The sequence below is a fragment of the Macaca nemestrina genome, chromosome 3 (assembly GCF_043159975.1).
Source record: "Macaca nemestrina isolate mMacNem1 chromosome 3, mMacNem.hap1, whole genome shotgun sequence".
NCBI classification, from domain to species: Eukaryota; Metazoa; Chordata; class Mammalia; order Primates; family Cercopithecidae; genus Macaca; species Macaca nemestrina.
In genome coordinates, this window is record NC_092127.1 from 31,669,791 (window position 1) to 31,694,314 (window position 24,524).

A 24,524-nucleotide genomic window follows, 5' to 3' on the forward strand; every position below is an offset into this window, starting at 1 on the left:
TAACCTATTTTTAAAATATTTTAAAGTAATTTCTATTAGTAGTAATGGCCATTGAAAGTATAATTGATGCAATATTTTTGCCTTTATAAACACTTGTGTGCTTCCTAAAGACTCAGAAAATAACACAGTATTTAAAAAGTTATAAATCTGTTTCATTTGTACTGCTCAAGATGGGGAAACAAAAATCATGAGGAAACATCTGGTCTTTTTGGAGAAGCAGAAATCCCACAGAAAGTCTAAATGACCTATTTCATAACTTCCTTAAAAAATTGGAACTACCATAATTGTCAAGAAGTTATGCAGTTTTCATTTTTGAGAAAGCCTTAAAATGTTCATTGTTCCCTGATAAAAATGGAAGTGGCAGTCAATTTTCCAAAAGGTGGCAGAATACTGCAGGTTTTTGTTCCAAGATGATGTATAGATAAGACGATAAGATTCAGAGAAACGTTTGGGGAAAGCATTGGCCCTTTGGTATCTCTCGAATACTCAGTGTTTTTATTATCTTGGATTAAGAAATCAGCATTTGAATTCATGCCTTTTCTCTGATCTTTGCTGCCCCCTAGTGACTCACATTACTACATTTCTGTTTAAATCTACGTAGTCTACGTCTAATTAATATTGTAATTATTGTGCTGAATTGAATATTTATGAGAAACAAATATTTAAAGATTTCTAATGTAAAACACTAACGTTGCCTCAAGGTTAACCCACTGGTCTCAAGAAATAAGTTGGTTGGATGACTCACCATGATGGATGAAATGGTTGAAAAGAGAAACAGTATTCCAAATTACTAAAATAGTAGCGCTGAAAGTGTGATATGACAGAATATTTTGGATGGGGAAAACACAATACTTGATGAAATCATATAAATTTTCACATCTTTAAGCCAACTAATGCCATCTTGGGTATAATTACTACCTAAGAAAGTAACGAAAAAATATAAATTAAATGCAACTATTTTTACTAACTTGTTAGTAAGTTTGATATAAATGATAACACAAAATTAGGAATGCATCATATGGCCTAGAGTTGAGAAATGCTTTAAAAAGTGTGTGCATATATACATACACTTACAGATGTTTGTATAAAATTGCATGTCCTCTTGTTGCCAAAAATAGAAAATATACAGAATTTATAACTATAAAATAAAGTGGTTAGTATGCAAAAACGAAGAACAACAAAATTCAGAAGGGGTTTTACTACTTGTAAATGAAAACTCGATTTGTATTTTGTGGGTTTACTGATTTGTTTTTTCTGTATGGATGAATAATTACGCATGAAAAATAAATGAAAGGATGTGGCATGTGCATGAATGATAGGGCTTGTTGAAATATTGTCAAGCATTATTTTCATTTAACCTTGCTTGGATTGCAGCTGGGGTATAGATTTAGAGTGCTTGACTGAATAGCCACCTGGCTATTATGAAAAATTCATGGTTTCAGGCAAGATTTCAATCACTGTCACTTTTCTAAAGGCAAAAAATAAAAATCCCATCTTTATTCACATAGATGCCCTAAATGGTAACATCTGTGATGTGATAACTATAGTAATTTCAGGAAAAAGTGGATAAAAGCTTATCTTTTGTATAACTCCTTAGAATTCCAAATATTTTATTTTAATTTGGTTTACTATCAAAATTTCCTAATTGTTTAAGTTCAAAGGTGATTTTTGAATTCATAAGACTATCAAACCCTTCATACTCTTCTAAAGCCAAATGTATGAATAGCTGATCTGTCCTGTTATATATACATTTTTAAACTCACACCTTCACTATTCTAGTTTTCCCCTAAGGTGAACAAGTTTAGTCCTATCTTTCCATTTCCGTCTCTATGCTTTGGAGATCTTACTCTTTCCAGCTGTGAGTGTATATCCATGTAGATACCTCTACAGTCAGCCTCTCCAGCCCTGACTGCTTGTCTCAACTTGTGTTTGACATTTCTAGCAGTCTCCTGCGTATAAGTCACTTGTTTGTTTCACGGTTAACACCAACACAAGTGTAAGTTCGTCTCAGACAAGATGGAAGAAAGGTAGAGATCATTGAGTTCAAAATCTTTTTACAGCCACATGCCACCACGTCCGGGTAATTTTTGTATTTTTAGTAGAGAAGGGGTTTCACGATGTTGGTCAGGAGGGTCTTGAACTCCTGACCTTGTGATCTGCCCGTCTTGGCCTCCCAAAGTGCTGGGATTACAGGCGTGAGCCACTGCACCCGGCCAAAACCTTTGCTTTAAAGATAATACGACGGAAGCTATAGAAGTAAATTTACTTGACCAAACTCATAAGTAAATTGGCAGTGGAACAAGGATTAGGAATCATGTTGTCTGACCGCCAATCAATTCGGCATACATCCTTCCTCACCAAACTCCTCGTTCCACTGCTACTTTCTGATTTCTCTCCTATTTGATTGTTTCCAAAATCATCTTCAATTATCCAGACAAGATATCATAGGGTTATTTTAAAATTTGTCATTTGCTCCAAAATCTGGTCATTCTGCTTTTTTCCATAGATTCTTCTTTGCAATAACTTCTGCACTTTCCCTTCTTTAAAAAACATTTAAATCAAAGCAATTCATACCCACGGTTTAAAATGTAAAGGAGTTCAACAAGACTTATAAGAAAAAATAGTAGACCATTTCGACATTTCTTTCCTGAATTCCGTTCCAAGATACAGACATCTTTGCATCTTTTACCTGTTTCTTTGGAGATTCACATCTATGCCTCTAAAAAGAAGGCATATGTTTTATTTTGTCATTTTTTATTTTTAGGTAATAACGCTTTGCTTTCTTTCTTGGAAGCTAGTTCCCTAAAATGTTCACCTTCTTCTCCTCTTATCCTTTCCTGATCGTATTAGTGTAATTATTTTAGTTTTTGGTTAAACATTCAGTGTTTTCATTATAGTATTTATATTGATATTATCCACACCTGTGACACCTAAGTACGCTATGATCACATATTCTTTCTTGTAATTTTTTTCCCTCAGGAATTAGTAATAATTGATTTATTTATTTTTTGTTTTGTTTTTGAGGCGGAGTCTCGCTCTGTCGCCCAGGCTGGAGTACAGTGGCCGGATCTCAGCTCACTGCAAGCTCCGCCTCCCGGGTTTACGCCATTCTCCTGCCTCAGCCTCCCGAGTAGCTGGGACTACAGGCGCAGGCCACCTCGCCCGGCTAGTTTTTTGTATTTTTTTTTTTTTTTTTTTTTTTTTTTTTTTTTTTTTAGTAGAGACGGGGTTTCACCGTATTAGCCAGGATGGTCTCAATTGCCTGACCTCTTGATCCGCCCATCTCGGCCTCCCAAAGTGCTGGGATTACAGGCTTGAGCCACCGCGCCCGGCCGATTTATTTTTGTTTTTAAGTGTACTATGTAACTCTTACCATTTCATCTACGAACACTTGGAGAGCACAGTCACTCCCTCCTTGGCACGCTAAATATCAGACGGGGTATCAATTCTGTTTTATTAAAAGAGACTTCCTTGTTGGACCCCTTCTATAAAACTGTGATTCTCTAGAACTGCTGCACAGTTGTTTTCTTGAGCGTTCCCTTCACTGTCATTGTGGAAGTTTTATAGACTCCTTTTTCCACGTACTCTTTGTATTCCAGGTTTCCTGTGTCTTGGTTATTCTTTGATTCTTTTTTTTTTTTTTTTTTTTGAGACAGAGTTTCACTCTGTCACCCAGGCTGGAGTACAATGGCACGATCGCGGCTCACTGCAACCTCCGCCTCCTGGGTTCAAACGATTCTCCTGCCTCAACCTCCCGAGTAGCTGGGATTACAGGCACTCACCACCACGGTCCACACCCGGCTAACTTTGGTGTTAGTAGAGGCGGGGTTTCACCGTGTTGGCCAGGCTTGTCTTGAACTCCTGACCTCAGGTGATTCACCCGCCTCGGCCTCCCAAAGTGCTGGGATTACAGGCATGAGCCACCGTGCCCGGCCTATTCTTTGATTCTTTATAAGGATTATCTTCTTGTAATTTCTTGAGCAGAAGAATATGAGAGGTAATTTTGTTTAGAACTTGTGCATATGAACAATTAAAATGTTTGTTTCTACCTTCTCATTTGATTGATAGTTTGTCTGGATTCAGAATTCTGTGTTGAAAATTATTTTTCACAGAATGTTGAAGGCATGAAATTCAATTTTCTTTCTGATTCCAATTGCCTGTTTTTCTCTGTATCTCAATTCTCTGAAATTTTACAGTACTGTGCTTTGCTGTGAATTGTCTTTTCATTCATTGTGGTAGATACTAATCTGCCCTTTCTATGTGTAAATCCAGACATTTCAATCCTAGGTGTTTTTTTTTTGGTTTCTTTCTGTATAGTTTATTTCCTTTCATTTTCTTCTTTGTCTTTTTCTGAGGCTCTTATTTGACTGTTTGAACTTCAGTAACAAACCTCTAAAATTTTATCTAGTCTTAACTATTTTTCATTTTGTAGTTTGGCTACACTTTCTGGAAGATTCTGTCATCTTTATTTTAACCACATTTTATTTCTAGGAGCTTGTATTTGAATGCTCCTCCTTCATTTTAAAATCATATCCTAAATATTCTAATTTATGGATATATTATCCATAAATTTTTATCTCTTTAAAGCGACTTTTATCTTTTTAAGGCGATTGATTAAAGAGTTTCTTTGCATTGTTTCTCCTAGTTCCTGCAATGCCTCAGGTTTTCTGCGTCACTTATTCTCTTTGTTTGGCTTCCATGTTTTGAATTAGTGGTATGACTTTCCTCATCCTTGGCTGTTTTTTGACATTTGACATTTAAAACCCTAGAAATATATTAGAAGCTTTGTATCTAATTTCAGGGCTTCTTGACCAGCGTGCTTTTCTGTAGGATAATTAGACAGAAGCACAGTTATTTTCTCAAGGATACTCTTTCCCCAAATGTCAAGAAGTTTTCCTTAAGCCAGTGAGGTTCCAAAGAGATGAACCCTCCAGCTTTCGTCCTGTGAGTGAAGCTGGTTGCTTTTGTGATGGAAAAGTGGGAGAGTATAATATGGGTCTCACTATTCAATGTGTAGACCTTCATGCAAAGTCTTGACTGTGTTTGATGTCTCTGGGTTCAGTGTGTCTCCAGAGAGTAAAATCTGAACCTTGTTATTCTGTTAAGTGGGGAAAATTTTAGACCTGATCTCTTCTCATATAGAATTTTAGGATATGCAAAGGTCTAAATGCTTTTGGAGAGTTGCAACCAATGTTCGTGTTGTCTGCCTAACTACACCTCAGCTGTCAGAGCAACATGATGCCTCTAACTTGTAGGCCTCCCTGGATTCCAGGGCATGAAATGACTAGTCTTGACTCTGCACTCTCGCACCTTGCAGACACTATCTTTCTTCTTCCTCTGGCCTTAATTTTCTGCTTTATATCTTCCTTTTTTTTCTTTGCATCTCAATTTTTTTTTGTTCCCACTTCTGGTTTTTCTTATGTAATTTTATGCATTTTTAAAATCCTTTTACTGAACTTTTATGGGATTTTAAGAAGTGAAAGTTAATCCCACATAATTCACCAAAATTCAGTTCCTTCTTTTTTTTTTTATTCTATTGCTATTAACTTCTATCATACTTTAATCACTTAATGCTGGGGTAAATTGTTTCCTAACTAATTTCATCCTTTCAATTTTTTCTTTCCTTGACTAAAATGTCCTATTAACTGCCACCCTGGGAACAACTCTAAGATATCACTCCAATTAGATCACTCACCTGCTCAAAAAACTACAGATACTTTTAATGCCTAAAAAAGTAAATTTCTGACCCATTCATGATCTACTCAGATTTCCAGGCTTATCTTTTACCATGCTTCAATATGTACATTCTCCTTATACAAATGACTTTATTCATTGTCTTTGGAAAATATCTGCCTGTCTTCCCACTATTCTTGGCAAAATCTATTCTTTTCATTTAATCTTACTCATTCTTCTTAATTCCTCCAAGAAGTCTTTTTGATCCCTCTAGTAGAAAAAAAAATTATTAGTGCCAGGTTTGCAGTCTGTTTCTTTCATTATAGCATCTGTAACACTTAGTATTTATATTTTTATCTTTCTCTTCTAGACTCTAAGTTGCATTGGAGGCCAAGACCTTGTTATATTTTCTTGTTGTATACCAATTTTCAATCAATATTGAATACCTGCTGTGTGCCAGGACCTGTGCTGAAACTTCTTTAGGCATTCCTCAGGTAAAGAAAAAGATATGTAAGCAGCAGTTTCCAGAAACAGTGAAAGCTGAGAATGGGATCTCAGTGGCTACCTGGAGTTCAGAAAAAGGACTCCAGTTTCTGAGAGGATGGATATAAGCCAGCCTCATCTCAAGCCTTACAGGAAATGAAAGTATAGACTCAATTCTATCATAGGTATCCAAAATGGATGAAGAATAGGGAAATTGTTTTCTTGCTGGCCAATAGACAAGGAACCAAAGCAGGACTAATAGCAAGGATGAGTTGCTTAATGTTGTCTTCTTCCCACCCCTTTTTCTCAGGCAGGGTTGGTCCCCAAACTTCAAGAGCCAGTGACCCTGACTGCCAAGTGATTTGCCAAAGGGATTTATGGTAAGTTAATAAAACACCTGGAATTGTGAAAGACTAGATTTCTCTGAACTTTCTAGAAGGCTTTTTGACTCCATAAAGTGCATGAGTCACTCTCATCCCAGGATGAGTTCTGGATTTTTCTCTTTATGGTTTTCAAAGGCAGATTTCATATGCTTAAGAAAGTTACTCTACTTACTGTTGACTTTTAAGTTACATTTATATGTTAAAGTTCTTCTATATGTCTAATCACAATAGTTCGCTTAATTTATGCTAATTATAAAGAGCTTTACATTTTTATGTTATTCAACATTATGTTGACTGTAATTCTTAAAAGTTAGACTCTTCTATGTGTTACAGAAGTTCACCCTCCTGTAAGTAGATGGTTACGCATCTTTGAGACTTGATTACATTTAGCATATTAGAAATGCTGAGTTAAAGTAGTGTGGGAAACTAACACTTTTAGCACTAGAATATGTAGGTTTGGGTATCAGTGATTCTGTCAACTAATGGTGTGATTTTGCTCAATCCCTTAAACTTTTAGGAGGTTCTCAGTTTTCTTATTTGTTAATGCAAGATGTTTATCCTTGCAAATTTGAGGATTGTGAGGGTTAAATAAGAAGAATATGAAAATACTTTGTGGTCTCTAAAGCACTTTAACCACAGAACTTTTAAGTATTTGTTGAAATGAACAAATGAATGAACACCCTCTGGTGAAATCCTGAAAATTATTTGTTTCCTGCAGCTAAACATGAAGACACTTTAACGTTTTATTAAAAAGAGTATAATATGGGGTAGTGATTAGAGGAGGGGTGAAAGATTATCTTGCCCACCGAATTTCCAGTAACCTCCCTGACGATATGCCTAAAATACTCTTAATTTTCAATCTTGTGTGTGAAATGTTTGAGTCCTCAGGAGGCACCTGCTAATATTTTATGAAGCAACTAATTTAATGTATCAATGTACATGTTTATACAGACTATATATCAACAGAGAGCAGAACCTGAAGAAGGAAGTTCTAGGAATGATAGGCCGTAGAGAGACCTATGCTGCTTTTTTTTTTTTTTTTTTTTTTTTTTTTTTTTTTTTTGAGACGAAGTCTCGCACTGTTGCCTGGCCTGGAGTGCAGTGGCGCGATCTTGACTCATTGAAACCTCTGCCTCCCCGGTTCAAGCAACTCTCCTGCCTTAGTCACCCAAGTACCTGGGATTACAGGTGCCTGCCACCACGCCCAGCTAATTTTTTGTACTTTTAGTAGACACAGAGTTTCACTATGTTGACCAGGCTGGTCTCAAACTCCTGACCTTGTGATTCGCCTGTCTCGGCCTCCCCAAATGCTGGGATTACAGGCATAAGCCACCGCACCCGGCCAGACCTATGCTTCTTTAGAGTAAAAGTGCATGTTGATTCTGGGTAAAAAGAAATTTACTACTTTATGTAATATCTTTCCAGACTTCAATTTTAACATGTAATTAGGCATTCAACCCTTCTCCATATTTTAATTTAATTGACTGCTATAGATTTATGCAATAGTTAAAACTCCTTTGAAAATATGGTAAGAAACAATAGTTACCCACTGTCTACAATTGAGTGGGAGCTGCAATTCCACCCTACGTGGTTAAGGATGACTTCTCTGAGAAGCTGGTATAGAACCCAAACCAAACAAGGTGAAGGAGCCAGCCATGAGGATGTGTGAAGGAAAGCCATTTCAGCCAGAGTAGCCAAGTGCCAAGACCCCAAGGCCAGAGCATGGCCCAGATACATGGAACTGCAACATGGTCTATGTGGCTGGAGCAGAGTTAGAGAGAAGAAAACTAACAGGAATGATTTTAAGGAGAAAAGGGGAGAGTAGATCATGTAGGTCCCATAGACAATTATAAAGACCTTGAAGCAGCGGAATGGTATAATATGACTCACTTTAAACAAGAAAAATAAAATGGGAGTTTCTTCTGTTTTTTAAATTTATTTGTATTTTAGCCAGACCTCACGCTATCACGCAGCTGGAGTGCAGTTGCATAATCATGGCTCATTGCAGCCTCAAACTCTTGGGCTCAAGCTATCCTCCTGCCTCAGCCTTCTGAGTAGCTGGGACTACAGGTGTGCACCACAATTCCTGGCTAATTTTTTTATTTTTTGTAGGGAAGAGGTCCCACTATCTTGCCCAGGCTGGTTTCAAACGGACTTGGAGCTTGGCTTCCATTTATTTCACCTCCCAAATGGGATTAAAAGCGTGAGCCACCACACCTAGCCATGATTCACTTACAAATTTTAAATAGACATAGAAGAAGAAAGTGTAAAAGTAGGAGGTGATCCTTTATGCTGTTATTAATAACTCAGTTAAGAGTGGATGTTGGATTGGACCAAGGCGACAGGGGTTAGGTAAGATATTGTTGGATTTTATAATAGATGAAAGTGTACCTTATAAGATTTGCACATGAAATAGATGTGGGTGTGAAAGAGAGAAATTAAGAAAAACTCTAGGCTTTAGGGCTTGATAAACTGGAAGTATGGGGTTGCCATTGACAGCAATGAGGAAGGAAATAAATGCATCAAGGAGAAAAGTTAGGATTTTGATTTTGAAGAGTTTATGTTTGTGATTAGACTTCTAAGTGGAATGCAGGGTAAGCAACTGAACATTTGAACCTGGAGTTGAGAAGACTAGTCTGAGCTAGAGCCAAGTAAAATTATAATACTTGGGAATTGTATATTTATGTAATATTTACTATCAAAGATAAGATGATATCATCAAAGGAAAGAGTGTACTTAAGGCAGAGAAATGGTCTTAGGTTGGAGGCTTTCCAATGTTAAGAGTTTGGGTAGAAAGAGAAAGCAGCAAAGGAGGCTAAGGGGGAGACCAGAGTGGGAAAAGGAACAGCAGGAGAGTGTGGCATTCTGGAAGAAGGAGTTTCCAGGCGGTGGATTTGACATCAACTATGTCAAATGCTTTTGATAGATGGTCTAATATTCATATAGAACGTTGTCCTTTGGATTTAACAGTGGAGAGCTCATTGGTAATATCTTCATGAGTAAATTTCATGGAGAGGAGTGGGTAAGGGTTTGACTGAGATTGCCTCAAGAGAGAATAAGAAGGGAAGAATTAAGAGGGGAGAAGTAAAAGCATGTATTTTATGTGCGTGGAAATGATTCAGCGGAAAGGAAAATGATGCAACAGGAGAGAGAACTGCTGAAGTCACAGCTTCGAGCCAGTTAGTGGTGCTGGAATCTCAAGCACAAGTGTAGGATTTGGCATTCTTCACTCAAATTAGGAGAGATGGAGGGTTAGATAATAAGCCCAGCTGAAATTAAGTGAAGAGCTGTGGAGGTGGGAGCTTTTGGAAGTTCCCTTGCGACTGCTTCTATTTTGTCAGTAAAATAGAAAGCAAGGTGGCTTCACACTCTCAAGTATTTTAAAATACAGTGGAAGAGACAGAGGAACATACTATATCAAGGCTGAATATTATCAGAGTTAAGGCAGATATATCTGTTGTATTGAACAAACATGACTCATGGATGTTATTATAAAACAACCTTACTTTTGTCCTCCTTTAAATTATTCTGTGTGACCATCATACTTCCCACTGGATGAAACTTAGGACAAGTCACCACATTTTTTCCCGTCATGTTCATCAATAAAAATATCATAAGGAGCAATTAATATGTTCAGTGTAATAATAAAAATTTCATAAATATTCAAAGATAAAACTACTCTACTTGACAAGTTCTGACCATTTACAAGTTGGTTTCCTTAATAAGAAAGGGGCATATTAATTGGGGTTTTTTCCTTTTCTATTTCCAATCCTTTCCCCGCAACAGTTGCCATTCTGAACCCCTCTAGTGTTTGACACGGTGTGGGTAGTATAGAAGATTGAGGAAGAAGTAGGACAGTTCTTACTTAGTTAACACCATCATGAACTGGCATTATATACTGTGGGTCTGCAAGGTTTAAAGCTGACTTTGACTTCTCTTGGGAGACTTGTAGTAATTATGATGTGTGTGATGCATCTTGTCTGGCTGGCTTATTGTCATCTCATACAGAAAGAAGAAATCAGTCATCTTCTGACTTCAGCTGATGCTGAGGCTATATTAGTTTCACTTTAGCATTTTATTGCATAAATGAAAATCAACTGTTATTGGTAAGTAGAAGAGAAACGAGAGAGAGAAAGAAAGAGAGAGAAAGAGAGAGACAGAGAGAGATAGAGAGCATACACTGATTTTTACTTAGGAATATAAGGGCAAAAGGAAGAAGCCTTTGAGTTTGGTGATAGGACTTAATAGAACTGATGTTCTTAGCAATTGCCACTCTCATTTTATCAATCTCTCTCTCTCTAAAAAGAAAAGAAAAGAAAAAAAAAGCAGCTGCTGGTTTCCTATGGGTCATCATGTGCTATACCGTGTAACGTCACTACATTGGGTACATGTGACTGACCCAGAGATCAGATATTGAAAGGAGGGCCCCTACCTCTGAGGTTCCTGTGTATGTATTATCTAATATAAATTCTTTATATGGGATGCTGACTATGACCAATCAAACTTACCTTCAAAAAATTAAAATAAGGATATTCAGAGTTGGTCAGCAAACAGGATGGAGAGGAGAAGAAAAATAAATGAGACAGAAAGAAGTATGGAGTAGAAGCCCTGGGACAAAATAAGCCCTGAGCAACTGGTATCATAAAATGGAAAGTGAGTAAAGGGAGGTGTTGGCAGCAGCTCACTGGAAGGACTGAAACAACAGAAGATTCAGAGTAGCTGAATCATCAAAATGATGATGCACTAGATTCTAGAGCCATATTTGTAAAGTGACCATGGGTTTATAGATGTTCAGAGACGTCATTGACATCTAAGAGCAGCTTGAGTTAATCACACAGTGGGTCTAGACAATCACAAAGTTGAAGCTGAGTGCTTGGTCTCTCATTCTCCACCCAGATTGGGCTCCTCCATTATTCTGTCCATCCCTGGTAAAGTTTCCTAACTCTAAAATCATGGACTTTAGTCTTTGTTCTTCTTTCTTCCTTCCCATGCATGCAATTCATCAGTTTTAACTCTGCACAAGTCTCAAAGAAATTGCCTTATTTTTCTTCTTCACTACTACACTCTGTTTTAAATCACAATAATTTCCTACCCATAGAATTATAATACTTCTATTTCTACTGTCACCCACTTCCAATTCATTCCATTTAGCAAAGTGATTCTCATAACAATGTAAGTTAGATGATTTTATTCATCTTTAAAAACCCTCTGAAGGCTTCCTATTGCACTTGGAATAAAATGCAGTTTCCTGGCCCTCACCACAAAGCCTTGGCTCATCTTACTCTATGACCACGCTGGCCTACTTTTTCCCACTTGAACTTGCCAGGATTATCTCTGCCATTGAGCCTCTGCACACCCATTCTCTTTACCTGGACTGGTCTTCCTTCTAGCCTTAGCGTGGCTGGATCCATCTTGACATTCAGCTGTCAACCTAAATGTCATCTCCTCAGAGACGCCTTCACATTCACCCAACTTCAACTAACCATCCATTTGTGGTCTAGACCTCACCCATTTTAAGTCTCTGGCATAGCACTGTTGATTCTTTCTGGGTGACATTTTTGTCAGTGCATTTGATTGTGTATGTGTGTATGTGATTTATTGATCTATTTTTGCTTGATAGGAGAGTGTGTCTCTATTGGAAGGTTAGAGAAGTAGGTTAAGTAAAATGCTCACATTTACAGGTTAGACTACTGTTATTTTCACTTAGTCTCTAAGTTTTGATTTTTTTGACCCAGCAGAAAATTTGTTCTCAAAATCCCGTCCTAGGGGTAAGGGTATAATTAGTCTGAAAACTATTTGTCTTAATGATAAACTGACTCCAGTTAAGATAAAAAACTTAAGAGATATTTTCAACAAATTTATGTCTCTTTTGGTTAAAAAAAATCTATCCTGACACATATTCAATATTGGCACAGTCAGTATTCCTTTCATTCATTTATTTATTGGATTTATGAAGAGCTTTCTCCTCCACTAACTCAATTTAAATTTATTCAGCTTTGTGGTTGTCATAGTTCATATTTGTCTATGTGCAGGTATCAAATCTGGTCTGGTTTGATTGGGTAAGAACATAATTCCCTGTTTTCTCTACTCATACAAATATTAATAACTGAAAGATAATGAAGAATTAATGTATTTCCAAACAATTCTGAACTCATATTCAAAGACATTTACATTCTAATTGATTAATGGTTCCAAACAGCAGTGTCCCAAAGTGGGTTTGGATTATAAACTTAAAGTATTTAGGCCCCTGATTTGCATTCTCTTCTTTTTCCTTTCTATTAAATCTGCTTATAATAGCAAGTGTCATTGCTACACACACCTGTGAACCAAAATCTGCAAATCAAAAATGCAAGATTTGCTATTTGGTAATTTACTTCTTTTCTGTAGTTAAAAGTTATATTATATATTCTCTAAAGGGAAGTGATGATATTTGGTTTTGTGGTCTAAACAGATGAACCAGAGGCAGTTCATTCCCAGCTCTCCATGGTGTAAGTGAGCAGGGCTGAAACTCCAGAAGTTCCCATTTACAGGTGGGAGGATGAGAAGTGCTGAGAGAGCCAATGAAAAGGCAGAGGTCTGAGTGAGAATGAGGAGAGAGAGTGTGTGGTAACTTCATAACAGGAAGCAAATGGCTGCAGCCATGGGCTCTGACACTAGGTGCCAGCAGATGAGAGGGCCAACCTGCTCAGAAGCATGGGCTAACATCACGAGGTCACTCTGCAGCAGAGGCCAGAGAGGATCGTGATGATAATCGTGGGTTTCTAGTTCCCAGGGATGGTGGCTTCTCAGAAAACATGTCAGAATTTATGAAAGTGTGGCTGTATCATTATTGGAGAGATGGTGGTGATGTTTGGGAGCACTCCATTTCTGGGGGCAGGTGACATGGTCTTGAATGAGAAATGGTCCCTGCTGTCATGTATATCTCAAGTCAGCTGAACATGGATCAATGCAATTACAGAAATAAGGATAACCTACAAAGCTCACCACACTCTAGCCCTGCCTCCCCCACTTAACCCCATCTTTTCAAGCTCATCTGTTACTTAAAGTGTATAAGATGAAAATTTATATTGCTTACAATGGAGCACTGATTTATATAGATGTAATTCACATTGCTTATAATTGGGTGGTGCTTTATGTTACATACTGTTAAAGCATCAATCCTAGGATCTTTAACCCTAGAGTAATGGAATGTTTTCTTAAAGAATATTTTAATGTAGAACAGTAAAATGAATTAAATGACCATGGTTGGTGATAGTTTGTTAATCAGCTTTTCTCTTTGTCTTAGTATTTTGCTACTTTAAAAATGTCTGGAGGGAAAAAGAGAGGAAGCTATTTGCTATTAGAGTATTTAAATAGTAAGATCTGAGAGTTGCTAACCAGGGTGACCATATAATTTATCAAACAAACCAATTTCCTTTGAAAACAAAAAGGGGGTGCTGCTAAAAATCTCACCAAAAGAATTTTAAGCTGGTCTCTCTTTTATAATATTATTCTTATCCTTTGTCTTTTGGTTTTCTGGTTACTTTTACAGAAATAATCAGTACACAAATAAGAAGGTTTTTTTTTTTTTTTTTTTTTTTTTTTTTTTTTTTTTTTTTAGTAGAGAAGTGACTGATGGTCTTTAAAATTTTACCCAGGGATTGCATTCACAGACCGTCTAACCTAATGCCTAGATTTAATATGTCAGTTGAAATTTTTGTCGGGAGGAATTTGAAATTACTACAAGCAATGCAATTTTGTAATTCATTATGGATTTTAAATATCCACATTTTACAAATCCTCCTTTTGCTAAATAAAATTATGTTGTCTATTGTTCCTCAGAAGGAAGAAAGGCAGAGAGGGAATATGGAAAGTAGTGAAAAACAAAGCATACAATAAAATTTTTCAGGTACTTTTAAATGATTCAGGCAGAAAGCATATAAAATTTGGCTAAATTCAGAGGCTATGTTTTCTCATGGTGAGACAAAAAATCACTGTGTTAGCAGCAGGGATATCCCTAGTCTCTCAGTGAAGCGTAAAATGGTGTCTTTTGCTTTGCAGATGATGGAAGCTTCCAGATATTTAGCTCTCAGCCACTAGAGGGCAATAGAGTATTGGGAAGAAAATAGTCTTTAACAAAGAACATTCTCTTACCCACGCACACCCCTCCATCGCCCCCATTAGCCACTCATTGTTAAAAGAGAAAGATAGAAGCCATAGAGACAATCAGGATAGAAGAAAACACATTATAGCACGAATACACATTTCATTTCAGTATTAAAATGAGGGAAAAAAGGAAGGATTGCTTCAACATGCCCCAAAACTGAATTGAAATGGAAATTCTTGCATTTTACAGAGTGAATTATAGGGACCGAAACAAATTATTTAAGTCGGTAATTTTAAGAAGTTTTTTTTTTCTAATTTTTGGAAATGCTCAACAGTGCAAAATGAATTTCTGAAAATCTACAAAAAGTTGAGAAAATATAAATAAATAGTTAAGTGGTTTGCAATCACTGATTTCCAATCACATAGTTCCAACCTTTTGAATTGTTTCCTCTGTTACTTTTTGTTATAATAAGAGTCTAGGTATGGGATTCAGATAATTGAAAGATTTTTTTTTTCTTTTTCCCTGATGAATAGTTCAGATATCTAATTATTTTCCTTTTGAACAAGTCATTGATAGCAACTGAGTTTCTACTGTTTTAAGTGATTTTATTTTAATTCACCACATAAAACAAGAGGAAGTCATATATCTTAATAAAAATGCTTTATTTCCTTTTCTGTTTTTTTCCCAAGGTACAAGTCATTTATTGGTAACTGATATGTTATGCTGTATCACCCTTAAAATTCAGAAATTTCTCAGTTTCTAAATGTATATTTAGCATCAAGACTTGCATTTTTTAGTACAGCACATGTCTGAGAAACGATAAAGATGACTTTTTTTATGGCTTACAAAGGAATCTGGTGAAAAGACTTGTACTGTTAGAAATAAATAGCAGCTCCTATTATTAGTATTTAAACTATTTATATGTTTGCAGTTTTAATTCAGTCATTACTTAAAAATTAAGATACTGCTGGGCATTATTGAAAAAATGTGTTAGAAAATGTTTCCAGAATGTTTCAAATTTAAGAAGCAGCAAGAATAAAACGGGATTTGACTCTGTGGGCTCCTTGCTTTAAGTCGTAGCTGTATTCTTCAAAAGATGTCTGTCAATTGATGTTTTTATGAATGAAGTCGTATTTTTTACTGACTTTTATGAAAATTTTAGAGATGCTTTATCTTTATTGTTTGTCAGTGATTCCTAACATTTAGCTTCAAGGTTTTTCTGCCTGGCATGTAAGCAATCTAAAAACAGTCCCATGAACCAAACAGTTACTATTTTTTTTTTTAAAAGAATCCTGTGGAAAATTACTTTCAAAGTAAAGAATCATTTGACGATATATAAAAATAAATCCTAATTTATCTTTCTGTAAAATGTGACTTTCAATCTTAGTTTTTTGGAAATATTTTCTACCTCTCCCTTGTGTGTGTTATCAAGGATCACGCTGACTAAACAAATCTGAACCATTAGTATATATCAACCAGAATCTTAATTAAAAGAGTATGTACAATATGTTCATTCCCTTTTGAAAGAATATTTAAGAGCTTTATTTTCCAAGAGTTCACTTATAATTTTCTGAACAATTTCATAACTCTTTTCTATTTACATGGGGGAAATCTCTTAGAAGAAAATATTTCCTAGGCTGCCCATTCAGTGACGGTCAGCTGGATTCAATTATTTTTCCACAGTAAGTAGGAAACATTGTTGAAATAATTTTGCCAGGGAAGCAAAGCCGGTTGTACATTCTACCTTTTCTGGGACCAAGGCGTTAGTGGCTTGGAAAAGTACCTTTCAAAGTTAGTGTGTTTGTTTTGAATTTCTAAAATAACAATCCATTTCCCGAAAAAAGGAAGGCAGAATTTTAAGGCTGTTAGGCAAAACATGAATGTTTGAGGTCCAGTGATTCTAAAAACGTGTGCCCCCACTTCAAACAATTGGTGATCTATAAGCACTTAATATGCCAAAGGAATTGAAATACACAAAATAATCTAATAATCAAGTCATGTTTATATTTGGATAAAATTGCCTTAAATATACAGCTTCCACAATTTTCAAATGTCAACCTATGTTTTTTTGAAAAATATAACTAAAATATTATAAATTTAAAATTCCAATGTGTAGCTCATTATACTATATTCATATTAAAAGAGTCAGGTATTGAAAAGAGTCATAATAATATTAAAGCTGAGCCAATTCTAATACATAAGTCTTCTTGCTGCCATTACATAGGTGGCTTCAAAGATGATGATGATGATAATGTGTGTGTGTGTGTGTGTGTGTGTGTGTCTATGTGTTTATGCATGTTGGAGGTGGAGTTCCCTATTAAATTAGTTTGGAGAAAGGTGATTAATTATGTATCGTTAGTCAACTGTCATTTTTACATCGTCAATATTATTTCTTAAGTAAAAAGATGTTGACTCATAAGATACAATATTGTATTTATGCAATTCAAAGTTTTAATTATGCATCTTCTTTGTGCTGGGGGCTACAAACATTTAAAAATGTTTATATTAAACAAGAATTTCAATTCAGGTGAAAGCATACAATACATACAAGCTTAGAGAAAAGGCAAGATGGTAGAAATAATCATTCTATCTCTTGAGCTAGGCATTACACTAAGTGCTTATAAGTGATTACTTCCTTAACTACCTGTACCTCTATGAGGTACTGATATCATGCTCATTTTACAAATGAGGAAATGGAGGAAGAGAGAGATTAATTAAATTATCCAAGGCAACACAGTCAGTTGGTAAAGTCAGAAGTCAAACCTGGACACTGGCCCCAGAACTTATGTACTTAGCCACAGCACCACGGTGACTGTTCTTGAACAATTAAATGCCAGAAGGGGTAGTACTGACATAAATAATTCATGTTGCCTTCCATTCATGCCCATCTCTCTGCCCATACTTTAATTGGCATTTTAAGATTGTTTATGTTTCCTTTTCACTGAACCCAATAAGACAATTCTGAGGTTTATTATGTTTACCCATTTTAAGAAGGACCTTATATTATCTGGCATTTTCACTAGATGGATAACAAACACAATTTTTTTATAGTTTATGAAAAAGGAGGAAAAACTTTTTAGCATGTACTGACTAAAAAATACTGAAGAAAACCATATTATGTCCATCTACTCAAAAAGAAAGGTAAAGGTAGACTTCTTTTGATTATTAAAGTCACTGACTGTCTATGATTACATGATACTGGAGTTTTTCATTGCTTAATCGAATTTTGTGGATATCAAAGGTCAACATGATGAAAATCATTCTTTTGAAAACTTCCATCAACAGTACAAAGCATTATTTGGTATAGTTTTATAAAATAAAATGTTGGTATAGTTATTTGTTAGTATGTATTGATTTTACCTAAGTCAAATTTGGGTAGTAATTGTCAATTTACTTTTGTTTTAGACGGATAATTAGATGAAAAAATAGGATTAGTATAAACATTTGAAAGTCAGTAAATAAAGCAAAGTGTAAGATTTTTTAAAAAATTTTGTTCCATGAATATGTTACATAAAATTAAGTGTTTGGAAGACATTTTTTCTTAAGAGTTTTTTTTCTCAAAAAGATAGGTTTTTTTTTTTTTTTTTTTTTTTGGCTGTTTGGAAGCTCAGAGACATATTTGTACTGCAGCCATAAAAACTATATAGACATTGCAACAGTTGCTTTTACCTGTTCTCTATCCTGGCCTTCTGCTATTTTATTTTGTGTGTCTCTTGATTTAATTCTTTTTTTTTTTTTTTTTTTAACAAGTATATTTTCCAAGCTTCATCAGATGGATATACAGTTGGGTGCAAATGGTGCAAATGATGAAACAACACACAACTCCACCCACTGATTTTTAAAACTCTAGCTAGCATTCAAGGTCTCATCGAGGGTTAAAGGGTGGGGAGGACACCCTTCAGGTGATGCAAAACATGATTTTAAAATTTTCTTTAGCTGTCAGAGCCTCTTGATTTCATAGGTCATCAAGAGGTCTCACAGTTGTGAAATCTTTTACTTCCTAACTATTTTAATCATCAAGGTTTGCAGCAGAGACAGGAGGAGGAAATGGGCCTCAAAGTCTTATTTTTTTCATAGAGGTATATCTGTCTCTTAAGAATATCTGTTCAACCTCAGAACTTCCTTGATGTTTTCTGTTAGGAAAATAAAATCTTAACTTCCATGTTATGACTCATCTTCCACTGCTAACCTTGGAGACTCTAGATATGATTTTATGAAGGTTTTCTATTGTCAGTGAATCTGAGTGCCATGTAACATGTGGCATGGATGCCTCAGTGGTGTCATTTGCTGTTTGCAAGCCTACAATGACATCTCCTGCAGCACCCACACCACCACTATATCTTTTCAATTGATTGCTTTTCCAGATGCTGAGACCAAGCCTTTGAAAAGCTTGGTTCAATGAAACATGTGCCAGTGAAACCAGCTACCATGACCCATCATCATGGCACTGATATTTACCTAGACAATAGCCTTCTCTTTTCCCATTTCCCCATAGTTTAAATATTTAATAACATATTTACTGAGTTTCTGTTATTATTACATGCCAGACACTGATATCTTTAGTGACTTTTTCTCACTGTTCCATTATAATTGTGACTAGCTCACACATACCTACACACAGAGTCCTTGTATTTATGGCACTTACATTGAAGGGGAGACACAAAATTTGGCAGATAAATAACTGATGTAATCCCGGGTTTTGAAAAGTTACAGGTGCAGTAATAGAGAAGGGTGAGATAGGTAATCCAGGAAGGTTTCTACAAAGATTTAGTGAGCACATTCAATCTCAAAAGCTGCCCAATGCACATATTTCTACTTTATCATTATTTGTTGGCATAACTGCTCTGAAATCAATCCAAACTTTTATTAAAGTAGCAGGATAGAAATAATAAGTAGCAGAAATTGCTGGCTAGCAAACTAGTAATATAGATATAAATGAGTATGAGGTTTGGGACCATAAAAAGAAACATAATTGGTAAACTAGTTTCTACTTCAGTGTAGACAATTTCAATTATATGACCAGCAGGTGTCTGATATTAAAGTCCTGCAAATCTTATATCTAGAGTTGTTTACTCTTAGTAAATCTTCTGGGGCTTCACTTATCTATACAAAGAGAAAGGAATTGAGTTAAGCTATAGAATGTTGCAAGAGGGAATTTGTGCAAGCTTATTCCAAATTCTGACAAATATGCCTTGAACATTGTTAAGATTTCTGATGACGAACATATATTGAATGAGCTTTAGGATCATTAGGCAGAGAAAACACTGGATTGTTGTTGCTACAGTGCAGTGATTTACCAGCTTTCTTCATGCTCAATTAGAAGTTTCTAGAGCACAGAAGTTATCAAGTCTTCCACAGAGGCTGAAAAGGAGAGCAAAGAACACAGAATCAAACTCCTATCATGTTTGGTGAAGTCATTAATTGTAACTGCATTGCAATCTGAAGTCTGTTATAAAAAGACCAAAGAAGTCAGAGAGAAGCAGTAAAATAGTATGAACTGGATAGAAAGTAGGATTCCAATGACACACTGGAGGCCAACTGCAAGGAATATAATTTAAGAAGTCTTGGCCAGGCGCGGTGACCCATGCCTGTAATCCTAGCACTTTGGGAGGCTGAGGTGGGCAGATCACCTGAGGCCAGGAGTTTGAGACCAGCCTGACCAACATGGAGAAACCCCGTCTCTACTAAAAATAGAAAATCAGCTGGGCATCGTGGCACATGCCTGTAATCCCAGCTACTCGGGAGGCTGAGGCAGGAGAACAGTTTAAACCTGGGAGATGGAGGTCGTGGTGAGCCGAGATTACGCCATTGCGCTCCAGCCTGGGCAACAAGAGCGAAACTCCATCTCAAAAAAAAAAATACAAAAACCAAAACGCTAACTTTTGGAAAAAGTATTACAGAAGCAGATAACATAGTCAATATTTTTTCAGAAGTGTAGTATATATAATGAACAGTATTGGGTAATAAAATAACTAACCTCCTGCAGATTTAACAACATGCATGCTTCAATTATGCTGCATTGCAAAAAAGAGTTTCCAGTGATAATGTTAGCACTCAAAGACTGTATTAATTGCCAAAGAAATATAATTATTTTTATAGACCAATATCTTTATTCAAAAGAAGCTAAAAACACTTTCTTATTTACATCAATAAAAGTCTGTGAAAGCAGAGGGAAAAGAAGCATGCCATTAATTTTAGTTCATGTTCCTTTATATTTTGCTCTTCTGTTCTCTGACTACAAGCCTTTAACCTCCTTTTTACCCAGACATTCAAGGGTCTTATTGGAACATCTGGAAAATAGCTTATTTATAAACATGGTTTTAAGAATTATAATCTTCTATAGGATATAGCTTTACAAATGGAATGAAAAAACAGAAAAAATAAGGAGTGTTATTGCTGTGATATATATATAAATAAATTGATGAAATAATTGATAATACTTTGTGGATTGATAAAAAAAAGAAAGGGGTAAATTATTCACTTTTTATTCACCCCAACACATTTCTAATGTGTTAATATAACCACAAAGCAAGACTGGTCATGAGTAAAATTATGAAATAAGTAAAATATATGGGCATTTTTCCAATTAGTTTCTTATTGCCGCACAACAAATTACCACTCATTGGCTGAAAGCAACACAAATTCATTCTCATAGGTTCTCAGGGTTAGGAATCTGGGAATGGGTTAACCGAAATCCTCTATTCAGGGTCTTTCACAAAGCTGTGATCAAGTGTTGGCCAGTGTTGGAGTCTCATCTGAAGGCTTGACTGGGGACAAATTAATTTTCAAGCTTACTATCATAGTTGTTGGTAGGATTTAGTTTCCCAAAAATTGTGAGACTGAGGGCCTGAGTTCTTGATGGCTGTTGGCTGGAGACCACCTTTTGTTCCTTGCAATGCGGGAACATGCAACTTACCTCATCAAACTAGTAAGAGAGAAAGAGCCTGTTAGCAAGGCAGAAGTTACTATCTTATGTAACCTAATCACAGAAATGCTATCTCACTATCTTTGCCATATGCTGATAAGAAGGAAGTCACAGGTCCCACCCAGACTCAGGTGGAGGAGATTTTGTAAGGGCATGAATACTAGGAAGTGAAGTTTTGGGGGTCATGTTGGAAGCTGCCTGCTATATTCTTCAAGTTCATTTTTCACTCTCCACTTTTCTGTTCCTTAATTTGTTCACATGCAAAATCTTTATTAGGAACAAAACACAAAACAACTGGCCATGTAATTTCCATGAAGAAATAAATAATCCTATTTTGTCTGCTGTTAAAAAATATATAGTTTGCTTCATTCTACAGAGACAGGAAATTGAAAATTCATGCAGTGAAGAAAACCATAGAAAATAGAAAGTAGAACAGATTGTCAACATGGCAAATGGAATATATATTATTCAGCACATAAGACTTCATGCAGGTGTTATTGCTGCCCTGAGATTTTGGCTTTGGCTATCTAAGTTTTAAAGCAATAAGAAAGAATGATTGTTTATATAGTTCTCCATGTCTTTGAATAAAATGTGTAACATTTCTTAAGGGAAGCAAAATTTTTTCTGGTACTTATTCTAAAATAATGTGTTTTTGTTTTGTTTTGTTTTAATGGGACTTTATATAAAGCAAACATAGAAAAGTCATCTACATTTTTTTTTTCTTAAGAGACAGGGTCTTACTCTTGTGGCCCAGGCTGGAGTACAGTGGCATGCTTATAGCTCACTGCAGCTGAGACTATAGGTGCACACCTCCATGCCTGGCTATTTTTTTTTTAAAAAAGCTTCTTAGAGACCGGGCCCCACTGTGTTGCCCAGGCTGGTTTTGAACTCCTGGACTCAAGTGATGCTGCTACCTCAGCCTCCCAAGTAGCCGAGATTATGGGTGTGAGCCACCACTCCCGACCTAAAATTTCTTAGCAAATACATATATTGGTTCTGATAGGCTATTCTTGGTATTGTTTCCTGATGAAATCCAAAACCTATATTAACACACAACTTAAGGGGAAGTAATTCTGTAGAGGACAAAATAATAGGGCCCAGTTGAGCAACTTTCTTATGGCTCAGTTTGATCCCTGAAAATAATTGAGTCTATATAGATTCTAAGTCTTCTAAGAAACCTCAATACATATTACTTTTCTTAACTGGCTTTTCATAACACTTCCAGCAGTGGACAGTTGGATATTTTACCCTCTGGCCGGGGTGTGTTATACAGATCTCCAGTGTGACAGTTAAGAGTGAATTCACTTGTTTTAGGGATCACATGAAGGCAGTAGCCTTGGCATTCTTTGAGCAAAGTATGAAGGAATAACATTATATCTTTGTTTGTTTTCTGTATTGGAGTGCCTGGAAAGGCAATGGATACACTAAAGAAATCAACCTGCAACAGTGAAACTTTAAGTATGATAACACATGACTGAGATCTGTTATTTTATGGCTGTATATGGAAGTAAATGAGGAATCTGATGCCTTCCAGGCCATAAAATCTCTTCCTGAAGGCTTTTCTGCACATAAGGATTCCTTTATTTGAGGATTATTTAACTAAATCAACTACTTTCTAATCTGTTATATTTGTGGTTATGGAGGCAATGGAGGGAGCGAAAAGAGAAATAAAGCAAAATTTGCTTCTTAGACACTAAAAATAGTAACAGTAAGAGAATAGGAGAAGAATTATAGCAGGTAATATTTAAGCATATTCCATAAGTGAAATAAAGTCAATGTAATCAATAAATATTTTCATCTTCTGTTCTTTTGGTTAACACATACTCAAGGTAGAAAGGTCAAAATTCTGTAGTCTTCTGAAAGAACTGAAAATAGAATGACTTTATTCTTAGTGACTTAGTGGCTTTGAAAAATCACTTAAGGGGAAAGAAAATTAGTGACAAGATTTTCAAGGGGGCTGAACTGTGCACATCCCATTTTTACATTTATTTTAAATTTATATAGAAGATAAATGGACTAGATTGGATGCATTTTTTCATTTATTTGTTTTTTTTTTGTTTGTTTTGGTTATATCAGTATCTTTCTTTTTGTTTTTTAAACATATTGTCAGGCCCTTCCCCATCTTGCAAGATGGTTGTGGAAACAACTGAGAAGCTGGATACTAAGGAAAAGAAGCCTGAAGCCAAGAAGGCTGATGGCAGTGGGAAGGTTGATAAAAGTGATCTCAAGGCTAAAATGCCCAAGAAGGCAAAGTCCCATGGCAATCGAGATCTTGCCTTTTTCAGGGGAATTCGCAGGTATTCCTGATCTGCTCTGTATTCTAGAAAGGCCATGGGCAAGAGGCAGTACTCAGCCGATAAATCCAGGATTCAAAAGAAAGTGAAGGAGGTCCTTGCTATGGTTACAAAACCAGTTGGTAGTGACCAGAATAGTGGTGCCCATGTGGTGAAACTCTGCAAAATGCCTAGATATTACCTTACTGATGATGTGCCTTTAGGGATGTTGAGCCATGGTAAAAAAAACCCTCCAGTTAGCATGTGAGAAAACTGTGAGCCATCATCTCTCCCGGGACCATTCTGTTCATCTTCACTGGGTGTCATCAAGGCAAACAGGTGGTTTTCCTGAAGCCGCTGAGCCGTGTTTTGCTGCTTGCTATTGACTGAACCTTGGATCCTCAATCAAGTTCCTCTGTGTAGAGCACGGCAGTAATTGTCATCATCACCACCCAAAAATTGATATCAGCAATGTGGAAATCTCAAAATATCTTACTGAGGCTTACTTCAGGAAGAAACAGCTGTGAAAGCCCAGACAACAGACAGTGACATCTTTGGCACAAAGAAAGAAATATGAGAAGACCGGGCTTGGTGGCTCATGACTGTAATCCCAGCACTTTGGGAGGCTGAGGCGGGCAGATCACGAGGTCAGGAGTTTGAGACCAGCCTGGCCAACATAGTGAAACCTGTCTCTACTAAAA

The 24,524-nt window shown here is 36.2% G+C and overlaps 1 long non-coding RNA gene across 1 annotated transcript in view; it reads left to right on the forward strand.

The window, feature by feature from the left end:
- Positions 1 to 24,524, forward strand: part of LOC105488627 (uncharacterized) — a 195,858-nt gene that overhangs the window by 40,840 nt on the left and 130,494 nt on the right. The window contains exon 3 of the long non-coding RNA XR_011620872.1: positions 6,467 to 6,536. This is a non-coding gene — a long non-coding RNA (uncharacterized lncRNA). The remainder of the gene's footprint in view (positions 1 to 6,466; positions 6,537 to 24,524) is intronic.